Source organism: Dioscorea cayenensis, chromosome 11 (genome assembly GCF_009730915.1).
Source record: "Dioscorea cayenensis subsp. rotundata cultivar TDr96_F1 chromosome 11, TDr96_F1_v2_PseudoChromosome.rev07_lg8_w22 25.fasta, whole genome shotgun sequence".
Classification (NCBI taxonomy): Eukaryota; Viridiplantae; Streptophyta; class Magnoliopsida; order Dioscoreales; family Dioscoreaceae; genus Dioscorea; species Dioscorea cayenensis.
In genome coordinates this window covers 7,787,552-7,795,283 of record NC_052481.1, presented here as the reverse complement: position 1 = coordinate 7,795,283, position 7,732 = coordinate 7,787,552, and the positions used below count along the sequence as shown (strand labels likewise).

At 31.4% G+C, this 7,732-nt stretch overlaps 1 long non-coding RNA gene across 1 annotated transcript; it reads right to left on the bottom strand.

Annotated features, from left to right (window-relative positions):
* Window positions 1-5,472: 5,472 nt before the first annotated feature.
* Window positions 5,473-6,789, bottom strand: LOC120272559. Its single transcript, XR_005540216.1, has 3 exons — window positions 6,645-6,789; window positions 5,585-5,636; window positions 5,473-5,492 (listed from the first exon to the last, which is right to left on the bottom strand). It is a non-coding gene; the product is annotated as an uncharacterized LOC120272559 (long non-coding RNA).
* Between the last annotated feature and the right edge of the window lie 943 nt (window positions 6,790-7,732).

Sequence of the window (7,732 nt, the reverse complement as noted above, 5' to 3'; positions counted from 1 at the left end):
CTCACTTTTTTAGTAAATTGAATGACTCTAGACTCTTGACACTTGATAAATTAAGAGGATTGGACTTATAATCCTTTGATTTCTTTTGTCAAATCAACAAGATGTGTGGTGCATTACACTTAGATTATATTTCACTTCTCACATTATAAATTTTGATGTAATCATAATCACTACTTATGATTGTCCTTTCTGTTTATTTCATACAGATGCTGCGATTTAACGACTTGCTACATATTGTCGATTCACAAGTTTTGGGTTGCTATTTATATTGAAGCAGCAATCTAGTTTTGAAGGAGATTGTAAGTAGTTTTGAAGGAGATTGTAAGTAGTTTTATTTATTTATTTTTTGCCACAGCTTTGTCTTGTAAGAGCAAAAAGGGTGTGTTTTTTTAAGAGTTTCCTTCTGTGCCTCGTAAATTCTAATTTTCTTAAGTGCGTCACCTTCCACTTACATTAGCTTCTCTTATCTTATTTTTGAGTAATCTAACTACCACTCAACAAATAGGATATGGCAATCTTCTCATACCAAATAGCTAGTACATACAGCACTTGGCAATTGTCCAAGCCAGCATCCCTACTGAGCTTGATAGTTAATCAGGACCCTGGTTTGTTCCTTAAAGGAAGGTGTAGATAAACAACCGCTATAAGAGAAAAAGATTTTATTGAACCATAATAAACAAGTACATAATCCATAGGGGTCAATTAGGAATATAGCTTTTCCAAGAGCCCTTATATTAGTTTTTAAAAATGAACATTAAATAACTTTTTATTTGAAACATGATAATGTCTTATATCAATTTTATGATCTTTAGGTGTACTACAGGTTTGGTAATCATATTAACCAACTAAAAATATTTTTAGAAATAAAAGGTGATGCAAGTTTTATAAAGAAAAACTTCATCAATACAAACTTTATAAAATTAATCCAGCCCACATATTGAATGGCACAACAATTACTACTTTTGGACAAAAGAAAATAGAATGTAGAATAATACGGATAGCGTCAAGAGTCAAAGGAATTATAAATAAACTATATAGTGGCAGCAACAAATCCATTTAATAAATCCTAAGAAGTCAAGGGAATGGTAAATATAATCCATAGTAGCAACAACAAATCTATTTAAAATAATATGTTCACAAAAATTGTAAAATCACCAACTTCAGAGAGGAATCAAATAAAAAAAATCTGTCACCTAGATTAGGTCAAAAGAGACAAAAATAAATAAGCAAGAACAGACCAAATCTTGAGATATAACCTTGAGATACATATTCATTACCTGTCCTAGTCTGTTCTCAAACTTATAACTAAAGCAAACCAATTTGTGAGGCAAACCATTGTTCTCAGACTTAATAATTGAAGCAACCCAATTTGTGAAGCAAAACAAAGATCACTTATCTTAGCAATAGGAAAACGATGAGAGAAATGCCATGATCTCAAGAGCATGTGAATTATAATTTATATCAAGAATATCAATAGTGATTTTTACCATTAATCCTCTTAAAGTATCAAATCTAGTCACATAGGTAATTAGTTCACGAGAAGAAATATTCTGAACTTCTATGAGGTAAACTAAATATAGTTAGTAACAACAATTGGCCTTAGGAAGAAAAGTAAATGATTGGAATATGCTAGGAAATATACATAAAAAGATGCAACTATCTCATTAACAAAAAGAATAGATGAAACATGCCCCACCCATATTGTTTTATAGTAGAGCCCTTTTTTATCTAAAATATTAACATCCCTCCATAAAGAGTATAACAATAATACAAGCTAATTAATAAAACAAAAAAATTTCAATCCAACCATAACCTGAACCAGTGTTCCTGGACATCTCAAATATAAACCAACAAGTACATCCACACAGGAAAAAAATCTTTGATGAAATAATATTTTCTTTAGAGAATACCAAGCACCACATGAATTTCCAACACACACACACACACAAACAAATTAGTTAGATCAATTGAAACTGAGTTTCAAAACCGCCCAGAAATCAATTTCAAAAAAACAAAATATAGCAAGCACACGAGCAGCACAAACCCTGACAAAATACTACATTCTAACCGCTCTTAACAGTTAGAATGGCCAGATTACTTTCAATAGCAAATCCAATTGAAACCATAACATCAACAACAAACACTTCACAAAGGTGAAATTGTGCCAAAATACTAGTTTCTAATTGCTTTTAGCAAAATGAATGGCCAGACTACCTCCAATAGCAAATCCAATTAGTACCATAACATGAACTTGCAGATTCTTCACAAATAAAAAAAAAAAACTAGATCATACAAAACAAAAATTAGTATAAAAAGACATAAGCAATTGATGTTTATTGGTGACTACAAACCAAGAGTACATACAACAAATAGATATTCAGAAAATGACTTGATGAAATTATGTTATTGCATTGATGTAGACCACCTTCTAAAGATTGTGAACCCCCAAATTCATCAAGCAAACTTTTTGCCACATTAATAACAAAAATATGATGTTTGAAAACAGCAAAGTAACAAACAAATCAAAAAAATAAATTGGTGAAGAGTCGACTTTGTCCGGTGATGAACAAAAATCCCCTTCTAAAGATACTTGACATTATACTTTGAAAGAACTAGCCAAACGACCGGTGATATAATAGAACTATAGCCCAAAGAAGGTTTCAGATATCATGTGCCAAATGACAAAAAAAAAATTAAAAATGAAATGCAAAAGGAAGATGAAAGATAAATCACAGATTTCATCTGAGAACATGCCATCCATTTGCCATAACACGAGAACATAACATAATACTAAACAAAAACAACACAAGAAAAAGATTGGAAGCTCATTAGCAAAGAGCTAATTTTAGGAGCCACCTCATTAATACTACAGAGTTTTGCAAGACTGAAAACTAGAACTAATACTCATTCACATCATTACTTTCTCTATTCTTTTTCATATTATTTTTAATATAATTTAAACTAGCTAATATAGTTTCCCCTTTAACTAAATTAGCTTCTACGATAGTTAACTTTTTTATAAATAAGATCTATTTTTCCTATTTATTTATATAGATTCTTAATAGATTTCAGATATAATTTTCAAAGTACTTGTTCTCCGAGGAAAAGTGCAAATGTCTTCCATTTATGGAATGAGAGAAATGCCTGGACCAGGCCAAGCTTCCTTTTTGTAGTGTAAAGACTGGTTCCTCTGTATGAACTATATATTTTTAAAAACTCACCGGACTAGTGATAATTGCTACAAAGTACTTTAATGATTCAATACATATTATAATCAAATTTTTTATATGTACTACAAAATACTTTGGTATAATACCCAAATTGGTCCCTCAACTTTTCTTTCTCAGCCTTTTGGTCCCTCTACTTAGAAATGCTCCTAAATAGTCCCTCTACTGTTAAAAATAGGCCAACTAGCCTCTACATGATATTGCCAAAAGGGAAGAGAACACGAGTAGAGGAACTAAGTTGGCCAATTTTCAAGAGTAGATAGACTGGTTGGGAGCATTTTTTTGAGTGAAGGGAACGAAAGGGAAGAGAAAGAAAAGTAGAGAGACAAATTCGGGTATTCTACGAAATACTTTATAAATTTGATACTTGCTACAAAGTATACATAGGATATTTATACATCATTATTGATAGAGTAATATATTATTTCTAATAATTCATTATAAAGAAGGAAGCTATTGAAGAGACTACCTTTTGTACTACATCTAATTCTTCTTTATAAACATTGTATAAATTTAAGTATCGACTTGAAATTAAATTATACAATTCTATTGAAGAAATCATTAAAACTAATGAGTGTGTGTTGTTCATGTATTTCATATCTATTTGTACACTCATTTGGCATGTATTAAAACCATAATGTGGAACTCGATGCTAAACATCGTTTGGTTTGCATTAACAAGCTTAGGGCAGTGCTTAAAGATAATAGAGAGCCAAAAAGAAGAATTTTTGGACTAAAAATGATGAAGTTGGAGCTCTCTAGACATTATTAGAACAAGGACAAGCCAAACTGGGTGGCTTAGGGGCAGTTTACGGTCAGCCTTACAGCTATAAGTATAGTCTAGAAGACCTTGCAAGAATGCTTATGCCCGTAAGGAGGATTCAGAGTCAATTTATAGGACCTTACGAGCAAGGCTTTCACTCGTAAGGATGCCTGTAAGTACCATCTAGAGGAGCCTACGACCACAATGCATGCTCGTAAGGACAGTTGCACGAAACAGGTAGCGAAGCTTATGGTCCAGCCCTTACGGTGTTAAGCTAGACCGTAACACATTTAGAAGACCTTACAGATGAGATTTACAGCTGTAAGCATTCCCGTAAGGCTCTTGACTATCTTCTCCAGCTCCCTTATGGCCTAGTCCTTACACCTATAAGCAGCTCGTAAGCAATCGGGTATAAATAGAATTTAAGAGAATTTCTAGGGCATCATCTATCCTATCTATCTATTTTTTGGGGGTGATTCTTGAAGGCGAGATTGAGGAAGAAAATGACCGAATCTCCAGCATCTTAGGCAAGATTTGGAGAGGGGTTTGACCTAGCATTCAAGGTGATTCTTTGAACTTTTTTTATAAGAAAACTAAAGAGAAATATTTAAATTAAGGATTAAAGAAAACTCATATGAAATTTCATAATCCTTCTCCAGCTTAGATGAATTTATTAACCATTCTGTTATTCTTGAATCCTGACAATTATGTAAATACTTTATTTTTATTTCAAAACTCCTTTACGAAATTTCATTCTATATTTTGCAGGTTTATTTAATTCTTCTTTTGTCTATGTTGTATATGCAGAAATTGGCTTTCTAAATTTTTTTTTTCCTAAAGTTAATTTTTCCATATAAGTGTATAATTCATTTACACCATTACATTCTCTATTCTTTTTCATATTATTTTTAATATAATCAAAATTGGCTAATATAGTTTCCACTTTAACTAAATTAACTTCTACCACAGTTAATTTTTTTTATAAACAAGATCTATTTTTCTACTAATTCATATAGCCTCATAATAGATTTAAGATATAATTTTCAAAGTACTTATTCTCTGAGAAAAAGTACAAATGTCTTCCCTTTTTGAAGATGAGAAGTGGATGTACCAAGCCTGCGCAACCCTTTCTAGTGTAAAGACTAATTCCTTTGTATGAACCATATACCTTTAAAAACTCATGTGACTAATGATAATTGCTACAAAGTATTTTAATGATTGAATGTATGCTATAATCAAATTTTTTATGCGTGCCACAAAATACTTTATAAATTTGTTACTTGTTGTAAAGTAAGTATACATAGGATATTTATACATCATTATCGATAGAGTAATATATTATTTATAATAATTCATAATAAAGAGACAAGCTAATTTATTTAATCAAGTATGAAGTTCGTACCTTCATAAAATACTCATCACGGATAACATAATCACACTTTGCACAGATTACTAACATTCTAGCTTCAATGAGACATTGCAGAGGTCTCCTTCATTAAAACCCTAAAAAGAAGAATAAAATTTAAAGTCATGAAAAAGGTCGTTCATATTCATAAATAAGGTTATTCAAATTCATAAATAGAGAATAAACTTACTTCAATAAGCTTAACAACTACCTCATAGTCGATCTCACCATGTTTAGCAATCCTAGTTGTGTGAAATTTTTTATCATTGGATATGAGAAAATAACCATTTAAAAATTTGGTCATGCATATTGAAATACCAATGAATAAAGACAACATATTGAAATAATTGTAGTTCCCAGTCAATCTAATTCATGATTTTGCAAAAAACATTGTAATGCCAAACAAGCCACATATGAAGGAAAATCCACAAGAGTCAGCAAAAATTTATCATAAAATTATTTGCAAAATGTGAAGTCACATGTCTACCTATAAAATACATAAACTAGCCTCTTTTCATAATTTTGTCTTCGAACAAGCTGCATATTCAAAAGATTTTAAAAAGTAATTCACATTTAAAGGAAGAGACAAATTACTTACAATGTTCATTATCGAGTGGCCAGAGAACTTCTCCTATGATTTGTCCCACACTTAGTAGGAATTTCATATCATCTTCAGTTTTGGCAAACATTTTTTTTTTTTACATTTCTCAAGTTCTCTTACTACAATAGTACAATTCCAAAGTAGAAACAATCAATTCCATTGGCACCAACCACAATAGCTAGAGAGCTACACATTGACGGTTTGACAAGGTTAACAAGAGTTCTAACCCCCCTAAGAAAGCTTTCTCATAATATAAAAATCAATGAACGAGAAGCATTGTGGGAAACAAATTAATCCTTTGACAAACAAGGTAGCTTGAATTAACCATAACATAAGTTGATTTCTAAGATAGAGCTTGCAAAAAGTATACAACGATTGTGTTTGTTTTGTTTTGAATTAACTAGAAAAACACTGACTTTATACATCTCCGTCATGTACGAGTATCAAACCGAACAAGCTCATAAAAATTAAATCCTAGGTCATCTCAAAACATAATCAAACAAAGCAAACCATAAAAAAAACCCCAAATAACATCTTTGATCTACCAAATCCATCGGTGGCATGCAACAAAATTTTAGAAATAGAAAAAAAAACACCCGATCTAATCAAACAAAGACCTAGTTAACAAGAGGAAAAAGAGAGAACGAACTGAAGGAGGCAAACACTTGTGCTGACTCTCGTTCCTCGTAATGGAGAAGTTTCTTCCGATAAAATGCCGCCGTTGAGCTGTGTCTTCGTCTTTCACTCATCTTCTCGAAAACGTCTCAAAGAGAAGAAAGTTCGAGAGGGTTTTGCTTTCGATTCACGAAAGTCCGAGAGAGGGTCCCGGCTTGTTCTTCCTTGTCATGCAAATTGCCAGCACTACGTGTTCTTTTCTTATAGGCCAGATAGTTCATACGAATGGTGTGAGGCATTTAACAGCGGATCGAATGGTGATTCCCGGAGATTTGACATCCAAAGGCTGAAAATCGCAAGCACAACCAACTTGAGCCAACTAGCCAACTAGATGTGGGACCATCCAAGTGATGTGGCCCCTCATGGGCTCACACTTTAATGAGGAGTCATTTCTATATAAACCCTGAAAATTTTCATATTACCAATACAGTCATATCTGTCAACAAGATTAATTTGAGTTTTCTACTTACTTAATAATCAGTAATTATTAATGTTGTTTTTTAGTTTAATATAATTGGGACTCCATTCTCTAGATAATATATATTGGAGAAAATATATATGTGTGTGTTTTTTATAACCCACTTCCATATGTTCTCCCCGCTAATTTTGGGTTAGTTTTTTAGTATTATATAAAAAAAATACACCTCTTCCATTATTATTATTATTATTATTATTATTATTATTATTATTATTATTATTACATTATAAAGAACTTTTTTGACCAATTTCACTGTCAAAATTATATCAAATAATCAAAACAATTCCAACTCTTTTATTGCAAATTTAAAAGTTATTGTGGGCTATTTTCTTTTCACCCGGCCATTAATAAGGGTTAACCAGCTAAAAAAAGCATGGATCAAAAATTAAATTTTAATTACTTTTATATTGTTAGATGAGTGCAGATTCATGACTTCTATTAAGCAAGCCCCTAATATTAATTACCCTAGACAATGTAGTGAGAACCTCTTATTAAGAAAACAAGTGTGAATGAGAAATGATTGAGAAAACATAAAATTAATTTTTTTATTAATTTCAAAGAAAATATAAACACATGATCATGAG